At 41.3% G+C, this 12,813-nt stretch overlaps 1 non-coding gene across 1 annotated transcript; it reads left to right on the top strand.

Moving 5' to 3' along the window:
- Positions 1-10,732: 10,732 nt before the first annotated feature.
- Trnas-uga (transfer RNA serine (anticodon UGA)) lies at positions 10,733-10,807 on the top strand. Its single transcript has one exon. It is a non-coding gene; the product is annotated as a tRNA-Ser (tRNA).
- Positions 10,808-12,813: the final 2,006 nt, after the last annotated feature.

The following is a 12,813-nucleotide window of genomic DNA, read 5'->3' as shown; positions in this document are numbered from 1 at the left end:
ACCCGCAAACCGTCCACCAGAGCGTTCGTCATGTATCAGCATTATTCTTAACTTATGAACGTGAGTGTAGTTGTTATCGAAGAAAGGGAAAACATTATGGAAGCAAAAAGAAAAAAATTAATGTAAATTTTCCCACCGGATGGCACTGTCATAATTTCCATTCAACTGTTTTTCGAAGACCTTTGTCCCCTCTGAAAGAATCACAGTGTCATCACCAAACCTCAATGTTAGTAATCCTTATGCCTAAACATTATTCGCTTTCGTTCTTTTACTGTATAGTCAACGTACAAATTGAATAGTATCGGGGCAGGCTACAAGGCTGTCTCGCTCTCGTCTCTGCTACCACCTCCCATTCTTGTTCTTCCATGTTCTACATCTACATCTACATCCATACTCCGCAAGCCACCTGACGGTGTGTGGCGGAGGGTACCTTGAGTACCTCTATCGGTTCTCCCTTCTATTCCAGTCTCGTATTGTTCGTGGAAAGAAGGATTGTCGGTATGCCTCTGTGTGGGCTCTAATCTCTCTGATTTTATCCTCATGGTCTCTTCGCGAGATATACGTAGGAGGGAGCAATATACTGCTTGACTCTTCGGTGAAGGTATGTTCTCGAAACTTTGACAAAAGCCCGTACCGAGCTACTGAGCGTCTCTCCTGCAGAGTCTTCCACTGGAGTTTATCTGTCATCTCCGTAACGCTTTCGCGATTACTAAATGATCCTGTAACGAAGCGCGCTGCTCTCCGTTGGATCTTCTCTATGTCTTGTATCAACCCTATCTGGTACGGATCCCACACTGCTGAGCAGTATTCAAGCAGTGGGCGAACAAGCGTACTGTACCCTACTTCCTTTGTTTTCGGATTGCATTTCCTTAGGGTTCTTCCAATGAATCTCAGTCTGGCATCTGCTTTACCGACGATCAACATTATATGATCATTCCATTTTAAATCACTCCTAATGCGTTGAGGCACTGCTAGTTTGGTAAGCCCATCCACCGCGACAAAGTCGTACCACATCGGATGGTAAAATTTGGTTTTTATTTGTCCCGAGCCCAAAAAAGGCATAAAAAGCAACTATGACATCGGTTTCTAATTGTTCTGAGACCGAAACAGCGTAGAAACCAACACTGAAATCGGTTTATATCTGCCGTGAGGCTGGTGCAAGACTTGTTCAGTATTCTGTCCACCGTTTCCTGCCCCAAGTTGAAACTGACAGTGTGTTGTACAACAGATCGGAGTATCTCAGGGGTCATGTTCAGAATGCGTCGTGTAATGCATGCTTTTAATTTAGCCACGTTTGTAACTGGGGCACTGAACACAGCAACTTTCAGATAAACCTACAGCCAGAAGTCACACGGATTAAGATCAGGTGACAGACGGCTTGGCCGTAGCTAAATAGCATTTCCAAAATGCCTCTGCAGAAACTGCCTCACTGCAATGTGCGGACGGGCGCCACCTTGTAAAAAAACTATCTTACCCACACATCCACGCTGTTGAAGATGTGGAATTACGTTGGTGCGCAAAACACTGTTGTAGAGTTTACCAGTGATGGTATAGGTAATGGGACCCGTAGAACCCATCTACTAGGAAAGAATTGCCCTGCGATAAACGATGTCGTCAACACTCACCACACATTTATCTTTGCAGAACGAAGCAGTACCGGTTGACGAGTGATCGGATTTTCTGTTGCGTTCAGTAATCCTCTGATTTAAAAACAACCTGTTTCTCGGAATTGTTCACGTCATCGTCTAATGCTTTGTGCTGTAGAAGGATCCAACCCATGTCTAGAACGAAAGTCACGCCAAACGGTTATTACTGATCCGCACTGCGCAAAACGTAGAACACAAATCGCTTTCTGTTTCCCCGACACCATTTTCACTAGAACTGAAGTGGGCGCACACTACTGGAACCTAGTGGGAACCATGTAAAACGCGAGAGTTTGCTCTTTACAACATTACTTTGTCCATGCGCATACCTTAAATAACGTAATAGTTACCATATTTTTTTAAATCGTATGATTCTTTTTGACACACCCTGTACCTCTTTTATTATAAAAGTGTCTCTCCTTAATTTGTTATAGCTGTGAATTTGTTAGCTGATAGTAATTTATCGCAGCGATATAGCTCTTATTACCTGAGGTCACTTTTAGTAACTACGGAAAAGAACCACATAAACAAATTTTTGCTTTCCAAATAAAACTCAAATCCAAATTAAGAATGACGTCAGTTCTTTTCCTTTGACTATTTTTCTTTTTTAGTTAATATTTAGGTACGTAATTATCTTCTCTTCCCTACTTTAATGGTGATAATAGCAAACGCGCGACCAATTGATTTTTCACCGACCAAAGCTATGAATATCCTTTATTTGTCATTAACCAGTTCTATTCAGTTAATTTCCCTTTTTGGTTTACTCCACCGTTAACGAAATTAAGTCATTAATAATGGTGACTTTAACGTTCATAGGCAAAAGTGAAATTGTAATTTTTTTTCTTTCTTAGGAAAATTAAGTTTACCTAGTATGTAGTAAGCAAGATATTTCGATCAGAGACAAGAAATGTTACTACCTACTAAAATGAACAATTAACACATATTCTTTATTTTAGTTTACTCTTCTCCAATGCACGTAGCTTTCTCTACTTGAAACTTAGATATTTCAGTACTGTTAAATATAGCTTGTGTGCGAGTGCCAGAAACAAAACTAGTAATTTCCCCCGCAAACGGGAAGGAAACACAAAAATAGAAAAAAATTCTAACATATCACCGCCTCTTTGGTCCCTGAACCGTACACGCCTCTTCAGGCGTTGGCAGTTCGCGACCTACTACAGTTCCTAAAATGAAATTTGGCCACACGTCTTTAATATTCAAGTCTCAGTTTTGCTTCATGCTGCTCGTTCGGTGGTTCCTCTTTACTGCGGTTCACTTTTAATAACGGTCAAGGGCAGGATCAACTCAAATTATTGTTGGCAAAGTCAGTATTAACAAGCCAAGTAATTCCGGTCTTAAACTCTTAGTGCCAATACATCTAACAATACGCACGCGACTAAATATCTCGCTCGAGGCACCACAATATAACCCAATTCTTTACCAAATAAGAGCAACAATTCATTTCCCTTTGGGAGTGCTTGCAGGTGACTAACAGGACGACACGGAAGGAAATCCGATTACTTCTGATACAATCAATTACATGAATAACTACCACCAGACAAAGACTTGACTAATGCAGTTCCTTCCACGTAAACGATAAATCATTACTTCCACTCACAAAATAGTATTAATCAAAAAAGATCTCTCTTGCCAATACAAAACAATTCGTAGGAGCTAACACTACCAGCAGAACCTACTCGAACATAGTCGGTAATAAATCAGTTTTGGGAGAAAAAAATCTCGCAGCCACTCCAATTAACAGTAGTCTCTTCACAAAATTCGGTTTACAGATCATCTAAGTCTGCTTATCAGAAAGTCAGGTCCCACCAGACCACAGGTCAGATCTCGACCAAGACGGAGTATGACCTGTCGTCTTTTGACGAACTGACTCTTACGAAGCTCACTCGTGGATTGCCTATCCTTCCCATTTAACTCATTTGGAACCATCATTGCGAACAAACTCGTAACGCTACTTTGACAACGATTTCATTATTATTGTCGGTCTTCGGAGAGCTCAATCGGTGACCAGATATTCCGCCGTGTCGTTACATCACTGATTTCTGCTCCTCGTTGCTACTTCGAGCGCTAATCTCCTTTTGGTCACCACAGAACCATGTATCTACAACCTTATTACAAAAACATACACAATGTATTACACACAAATTTTTACATAAACCAACCTTGTTCCCAGACCCATATGCACTCGGATTCCGAACAAGAGAAAAGGCGAACTTACACCATGCCCATAACACAGCCAAATCACTATCGTATGCTGAACACATACCACTTCTTATTCCTTTCACATGAAGATAAGATTATGTCCCGAGTGTAATTATGTTTGAGCGAGTGAGTGAGTGAGTGACAGGTGCGGATTGCATAGTGACCAGTTGAATGCAACACAAAGTAGTGCTCTCCTGTAAAGGGCTCTGGAGAAAATAAAGTCCGAAAAGATCTGATATAATTTAATTTGATTTAACTTTTTATTTCTTTCTATTGATTACATATTGTACAAAGGATGTACTAGTAATATAAGACAAGTCAAATGAAATAATATAAAATTATGTGAGCATTTTATATATCACACAAATTCTTATTTTCTATGAACGATTGTTTGCGGAAAATAGTAAAACTTGCATTTTGCTGGTATAAGTTCAAGTGATTGCTTAAAATAGCAGAATGAATAGAAGTACACATTTTTATCCCAGTGCCACAAATAAAGAAATTTACATTTTGTCGTTATGGTTTAAATCCAGACACAAAATTTTTGTCTTCTTCACATAAGTAACTCCAAGTGAATACTTGATGGTGTAGAATAACTGGTTGTACACATTTTATTCTATGACATGAATAAATTTACATTTTATCATTATAATTTACTTTAGGAATACACAATTTTTTCTTCATGACATAAGTAAAGATTTTATTTTAAGAGTGTTTTTTTTCCTTTTTAATCTAAGTGGCTTCCTCTATTTTTACTGAAAAGGATGCCTTATTACTCTAGGAATTCATTTTATAATAAGTTTATTCTCTGTAGAATGCTTTTAGCTTCCTTTTGAATAACCGTACGTTATTAGTTTCCTTTTTTATATTGCTGGGAAGCTTATTATACACTTTTATTCCTGACTCAGTAACGCCCCTGTGGACTTTCGTGAGAGTTGCAGTGCCTCGGTGGAAATTTTTCCCCTTTCCTGTGTCAAGCTTATGAATGTCACAGCTTTTTTTAATAATTCCTTGTTGCTGGCTACAAACATCACCATTGAGTAAATATATTGATCAGTAACAGAAAATATCCTGAGATCGCACATATTAATCTGACTGCTTGTTTAAATTTTCCTTGAGATGTTAGAATCTCAACATCACATAAACAAATGTTTGTCTTCTAAATAAAACTCATATCCCAATTAAGAATGATTTCAGTTCTTTGACAATGTTTGATTTTAGTTAGTCTTTAAGTAAGTAATTATCTGTAAAGGTTTTTTCTTTTAAATTACCGCTACCAGTCACAAACTTTATCAACTATTGTATTATTTATTTATTTATCGACATGTTGATGAGGTTTAACCCTCGAAACATGTAATACAATAGTTGACAAAGTTTGTGACTGGTAGCGGTACTTTAAGAAAAAGACCTTTACATATTTCTTGAGACAGTCACGGTCGAAAAATAGTCAAAATGGCTTCAAAAGCAATTATTTCTTCTTCCCTGATTTAATTATGATCACAGCAAAAACACGACCATTTGACTTTTCACCAACCAAAGATATGAATACTCCTTACTTGGCATTAAACAGTTCTAGTCAATTATTTTCCTTATAGGTTTTCTCCACCGTTAATCCATCAATGATGGTGAGTTTAGCTTCCATGATTATCCGTAAAGAGTATGAACGACAAAAATCGTTTCTCGAGTGAAGGAAAACCTGGAATAAAACCCGACGAAATCTCAACGTTGTTTATCTATTCAAGCTTGTCGTAACTGACAGTCGTATCAAAACATTATCAAAAGGTGCCTCTATCTGTATCATTACTGGTTTACCGTTGCTCATGATGAGCTTTTCGGGAGATGAGTTCTGTCGACGAAGTTTTGAGCAAAGTGGAGTCAGGATCCTTTGATCTGCATTTTACTGTTTTTTCAGGTAAAGCCTGGTACAGCCTGTCAGAATGTGTAAACTTACAGAATATACGCCATTAAGCTTCAGAAAATCCTCATCACTAGTATGAAGAGTTGGTGCATAATGATTGGTGTCCGCATCGTAACATGATTCTTTCCCAGAACTGTTAATTCTTACCGGTATGTCCAAAAACTGTTTAAGTTATATGTGGATCAATTCACAGAATATGAGAAACATTGTGGACATTTTCAGCAATTCGGAGAAACAGCTCACAACCACTTGAAAACCTTGCCGCAAGTGTATTAGGTGTTCGGTGAGGAGAGAATAATCGGTACTCCCCTCGTCAGCTCAATAATCCTGTGTTTCTTAGGTATGTAGCAAATTGGTCAGGTGTTCTCAAATAATCACCACACACTGGAAGAGCCACAGCAGAGCACTGGTGATGCTGTGGCTGCTATCCCTCAAGCCGAGCTGCCACGCCTGTCTCACAGTTTGATAAATCGAGCACTGCGCTGGTTCGAAGTCAACGGTGGTCATTTCCAGCATCTTGTGCGATATTCATTCAGAAGAGTCAGTCCTGCGTCAGTCTTATTGTGTATATTTTCCGGGCCAGTTTTCTTCCGGCCACCATCGTGAACTTTTTCCTCTACATGTATCTTAAAAAGAACTCGTACATAAAATCAGTCTTTTGAACATGGCTGTACTTCTGCAACGGTTATAGAATAGCTGGTGAACAAGACGGAAAACCAATCGCAATAAATGGTAGTGTTCATTTAACCTTAGCCATGGTTTCTTTGGAATTAAATCCGTCTTCTTCAGAAGGACGAGAAACAAACTTCACATTAGCGAGTAGTCAGTTACTAAAGCGATCTAGAATCTGCACATTAAATGTGTCGGCAACGACCTGTACATCAATTTGTAAAAGTTAAGGCCTCTAAAACCAAGGGCTTGTCACATCCTAAAATCAATCGCATAAAATGCCAGAGCATGTTAAGAGCTACATGCCGACATACTGGAACTGAAATGGTGGCAACTATTTATTCACAATCGATACAAAAGAGTTACATGTTTGCACCTGTTACTGTCCTTCAAAGTAGTCACCAGCGTTGGGTAGAACCCGTTGCCAACGATGTGGAAGGCGTAGTATACTGTTAGCAGAGCCTGTTCTGTTGATGGTGTGAATGGAGCGGTCTACTGCCTGTCGAATCTCTGGAACAGTTCTGAAGCGAAGTGGTTCCTTCATCTTCGGAATCAAATCAGAGTCACAAGGACTTAAGTCCGGGGAGTATGATGGATGGTAGAGTATTTCCCAGTCCCATCGACCGAAATGAGCAGCCACAGCTTGCGTTGTATGCGCCCGTGCATTGTCGTGCAAAATGATGGGTGGGTTGCGCAGAAAGTGTCGCCGCTTCTTTCGCAAAGCTGCGAAAGACTTGCACCAGGCGAACGGTTTGCCCGACGGGAGGCCCTAGTCACACGACTTTTTTTTATCTTCTGGCATTCTATATGATTGATTTTACTGATGTCACAAGCCTTTGACTTTAGGGATCTAAACTTTTACGAGTGAATGTACAGATTGTTGCCGAGGCATTTCATGCGAAGATGCTAGATCGCTTTATTGTCTGTTTGCTAATGTGAAGTTGGTTTCTTGTGCTTCTGAAGAAGATTGGTTAAAATCCATTGAAACCATAATGAAAACCATAATTTATTGCAACTGGTTGGCTGTCCTTTTCACCTGTTAGTACTGAAGATACTGAATCCAAATGGAAAGCTTTTTGTTGTCTCATAAGAATGAATTTATAAAATAGAAAGAAGGATTTTGATTTTACACGTCATCGAAGACGAAGTCATTAGATAGTCCACACGCTCTGAATTAGAAATGGTGACTAAAAGAATGAGATAATTCCTTTTTGAAAGGAACGACCCAGCATTTGCCTTTAGCTGTTATTGCAAATCAACAAAAATTTGAATGGTTGGGCTGGGATTTGACCCCAGTCTTCCCAAACGCTAGGTCGTTAATTCAGAAACTGTTATTACAGATTGAGGTGTGTTTCGTATTTAATTTGATTGTGATTCTACTCACGACATCTGTTTTAAAGTACTTGCTGTCTTCAGTGATGTAGATATAACTGCGTACTTGACGTATTAGAGCGGATAAAAGGTGTTTCTCCTACTAAGTTCCTTTCCCATTCCACCTCTATGGATGCCTTTCAAGTGCTCCAATGCATGTATCGGTAAAAAAAAAAAAAAGAATCGTCCATTCCACATATTATGAGTGCCATGCTACTGTGCACTAGAGCGTGTAGGAAATTGAGTTATAGTGTGGTGGTGAGGGCAGGAGAAGGGGCCAGACGAGATGGGGATGCAATTTCCAAAGAGGGATGCGATACCCCTAGTGTAGAAACCTACACATTCCCTTGTATACAGTGACCTACTGTGAAAGCACAAGGTCATGCATCACCTCCCTCGTTGCCAGACAGACAGATAACAAGTTGCAATTAGTGAAAGCCACTACACACCCTTAGTGATTCTCCTTCCAGGCAAAGTTCCTTGCAGGCCTTCAGATAAGATGCTGGGCGACGTCTATATCTCGATGTAGATGTACTAGGATCGTCAAATAAGTAATGCCTCACTTCTTTTAAAAAAGCCATTAATATATAGATAGACAGACGTCCTTGTTGGTGCTTCACATTTGATGTTTTTTCTGAGCGCCGGTGAAGTTTCGAAGCGCTCTGGCAGATGGTAGGACCGTACTAAAGCGTCAAAATGGCGTCTATATGCGACTCACGTTACAAGCAGAGTGCTGTTACCGCCTCAGGAAATGCAGAAACAGAGCTCCGTGATCAGCCATGTTCTGGACGTCCTGTCACAGCCACTGCTCCAGACGTGCTGGAACGTGAGACTCTGAATAAGCTCAAGAACCGTTTCCGAAGTATTCGATCGAACAAAAATCCAGCAGAAATCTTGCGCCAAACACTATAATGCATGCCCACACACAAGTCTGAGAACCCAGGAACACATCGTCAAATTGGGTAGGACATCATTGCCTCATCCACCCAGACCTGGCACCCTCGGACTTTCATCTGTTTTGGCCGCTTAAAGATTCTCTACGGGAAACACACTTTGAACATGATAGGAGTGTCAGTCAGGCAGTGAAAACATGGCTACGCCTACAGGACAAGAGCTTTACCAGCAGGGAATACACGGTTTTCCACAACGTTGGCGTATGTCCGTAGAACGTGATGGAGACTACGTAGAAAAATAGGACATGGACAAAACGTGTTGATGTATCTTGCCACCAAATTCTGATTTAACAATAAATGTGTTCCGAAGAGAATGTGGGGTGTTACTTATTGAACGACCCTTGTAGATGTTGAGGTATGCAGATGGGAATCATCGCATCACACATGGTTTCCGACTACAGTGCAGGCAATCGCTTGCGTGGGGTGTTTTTAGTGTACAATAGTCCGTACACACCATTCCTGCCGGCCGGAGTGTCCGAGTGGTTCTAGGCGCTTCAGTCTGGAACCGCGCGACCGCTACGGTCGCAGGTTCGAATCCTGCCTCGGGCATGGATGTGTGTGATGTCGTTAGGTTTAAGTAGTTCTAAGTTCTAGGGGACTGATGACCACAGCAGTTGAGTCCCATAGTACTCAGAGCCATTTGAGCCATTTTCAACACCACTCCTGCCGGAGTAGTCAGACCACTGTTTGATGAAAACTTAACCTCTATTTCGAGTGATGATAATCAAAACGTCCATCACCCGTTAGGTTATTTCTTCTCTTTCCATTTTCTTCCAAACGTCCTGGCGTGGAAGGGTAAGCCAACTTTGCGTCCGTCTAATAAGGGAGGGGGGGGGGGGTGCAGTAAAAGGAAGTAATACCTATGTTCTGCCAATCTCGAAATTTCATGTAGGGTATATTCTGCATTGTGTACTTCATATTTTTTGCACACTAAATGTGTTTTGTTCTTATCCTTTTTTGACAATAAGTAATATGCGGTGTCCACGTTGTGAGTCATTCTAGCAGTATCCTGATGGGAATCATTGGTTCGATGTGACAAATTCAAGTGAAGTAAATCCACAACACGATACTGCGTTTTATGGAAATCCCTAGGTGTAGGTTGTCAATGGCAGGGCTACATTAATCATTTGTAGGCGTGAGATTCCGTATCGGAGACAACCTTAGACAACCATATATACAATGACCGTGTGTTATAAACACAATGAGGATTTACAATTTCTTTCATCCATTTTTAAATTATAGCATTCACTTTTTATGAGCTGCAGTCTTTTTGTGAAACTAAAAAAAAAAAAATACTCCAGAAAATTAAGGTTTTTCCAAATGTTCCAAGATACAACATGATGACGTACGTAGGAACAAATATTCGACTTAAAAGCATTGCAATCGAAAAAATCTTGTCAATACTGTGTTTCATAGTCTATTCATTACATTATTGTTCTACTAAACACTAATCAGTAATTGAAAAAAGATTAAGGTGAAGTATTATCAAAAACCACTTACTACTTAATTGCATTTTCAAATAGAAGCTACTAGTTAAATGCATATTGAAATAGAAGCTACTGGAAAATAATTCAAATTTCCATTGTCAAAACAGCTAAAATTGAAATTTCCTGACAGATTAAAACTGTGTGCTGGACCCTGACTCGGACTCGGGACCTTTGCCTTTCGTGGACAAGTGCTCTACCACTTGCCCGCGAAAGGCAAAGGTCCCGAGTTCGAGTCCCGGTCCGGCACACAGTTTTAATCTACCAGGAAATTTCAAAATCAGCGCAAACTCCGCTGCAAAGTGAAAATTTCATTCTGGAAACATCCCCCAGGATGTAGCTAAGCCATGTCTCGGCAATAACCTTTCTTCCAGTAGCGCTAGTCCTGCAAGATTCGCAGGAGAGCTTCTGTAAAGTTTGGAAGGTAGGAGACGAGGTACTGGCGGAAGTGAAATTGTGAGGACGGCTCGTGAGTCGTGCTTGGGTAGCTCAGTTGGTAGAGCACTTGCCCGTGAAAGGCAAAGGTCCCGAGTTCGAGTCTCGGTCCGGCACACAGTTTTAATCTGCCAGGAAATTACAAAATCAGCGCACTCTGGGCTACAGAGTGAAAATTTCATTCTTCAGCTAAAATTGCGAAGACATTAAAGAAACTCAATTAATTTGCAAATATCACATGTTCCATGGTAAGGCAACTTCTTTTGTTTTAAGGTACAAGATGATGTGTGACCGACTAAGTATGACTTAGTTGTCCGCATGTTATACAGATAGTTATAAAATACACTGATAAGCCAGAAGATTATGACCACCTACCTAATAGCCGGTATGTGTACCTTTGGCATAGATAACGGCGGCGATGCGTCATGTTATGGAGGCAATGAGAAATTGGTAGGTCTCTGGAGAGAGTTAGCACAACATCAACACACGCAAGTCGTCTAATTCCCGTAAAGGGTGGACGGGATGTTCTCTGACGCCACATTCAATCATATTCCAGACGTGTTTGATCGGGTTAATATCCGGCGAGTTGGGGGCCCAACACTCAATTGGAACTCACCACTGTGTTCATCCAAACACTCCGTCACACTGCTGGCTTTTTGACATGGCGCATTATCTTGTGGAAAAATATCACAGCCGTCGGGAACCAGCATCGTCATGAAGGAGTGTACGTGGTCTACAACCAGTGTACGACACTTCTTGGCCGTCATGGTGTCTTGCACGAGCTCCACTGGACCCATGGGTACTCACGAGGATGTTCCCAGTAGCATAACAGAACAGCCAGCAGCTTGTCTCTGTCCCGCAGTACAAGTGTCAAAGAGTTACTCCCCTAGAAGACGACGGACTCGCGCCTTCTCATCCGCATAATGAGGAAGGTATCGTTCAGTGCCGATGGTCACGTGTCCATTTCAGTGGTAATTGCCCGTGTCTTGGTGTTAACACTGGCATATGCATGGGTCGTTGGCCGCGAAAGCCCATCGTTTGGGGTGTTCGGAGCCCTGTGGTTCACACACATCTGTACCTGCCTAGCATAAAAGTCTGATGTTAGTTCTGCCAAGGTTCGCCGTCTGTTGTTTTACCAGTCTGCCCAGCCTACGACGTCAGACATTTGTAATAGGAGGGGGGGGGGGGGGCATTCGCCCAACTCTACAACGTCTGGACATGGTTTAACCTTGGTTTCGCCACGATTTAAACACACTCCCAACAGAACTCCTCGAACACCCGCCAAGTCGTGAAGTTTCCGAAATGCTCGTATCGTGTCTCCGGGCCATCACTATCTGCCTTGCCGGCCGGTGTGGCCAGCGGTTCTAGGCGCTTCAGTCTGGAACCGCGTGACCGCTACGGTCGCAGGTTCGAATACTGCCTCGGGCATGGACGTGTGTGATGTCCTTCGGTTAGTTAGGTTTAAGTAGTTCTAAGTTCTAGGGGACTGATGACCACATATGTTACGTCCCATAGTGCTCAGAGCCATTTGAACTATTTTGAACTATCTGTCCTCGATCAAAGTCAGACAGATCGCGCGCCTTCCCCATTCTACACACCGACAGCACGCTCACTGAAACTACATATACTGCGCGCATGTTTGACTAGTAGTTATTCCTTACCAGGTGATGCTGCTATCGCCTGGACGGTTTTACGCCGACAGTAGGTCGGTGGTCATAATGTTCTGGCTGATCAGTGTATATAGCATCCTACTCAACACAAAATTTTGTTCCTGAAGAATTAACAGCGTATTCGAAATAGCTTTAATATATTACTCAGCACTTAAATGTATAGAATGCGAAATATTTACAAACGCTGCGTGTAACACAACCTCATATCTAAGAATATAAAAAGCTGTAGAAAATGGTGGAAATTGCTTATGGCAAGCTGTAGTGTTCATTCCTTCATGTGATTCTAAAATCAGTCTCTAGACTGAAGTAGCGACAAAATAAAATCGTGTTCATAGGTACGCTTCCATTTAAGAGCAGCACTCTCCACTACGCTATTTTACTATAGCTGCATATATTTATATTTTTCTCTTTAATGTATGGCTACGAACTCTTATCAATAACACTGATTTTGCT

The sequence above is a fragment of the Schistocerca cancellata genome, chromosome 9, assembly GCF_023864275.1.
Source record: "Schistocerca cancellata isolate TAMUIC-IGC-003103 chromosome 9, iqSchCanc2.1, whole genome shotgun sequence".
In the NCBI taxonomy this organism is placed as follows: Eukaryota; Metazoa; Arthropoda; class Insecta; order Orthoptera; family Acrididae; genus Schistocerca; species Schistocerca cancellata.
Note: the sequence above shows the minus strand (reverse complement) of the source record. Positions and strands in the feature narration are given on the sequence as shown.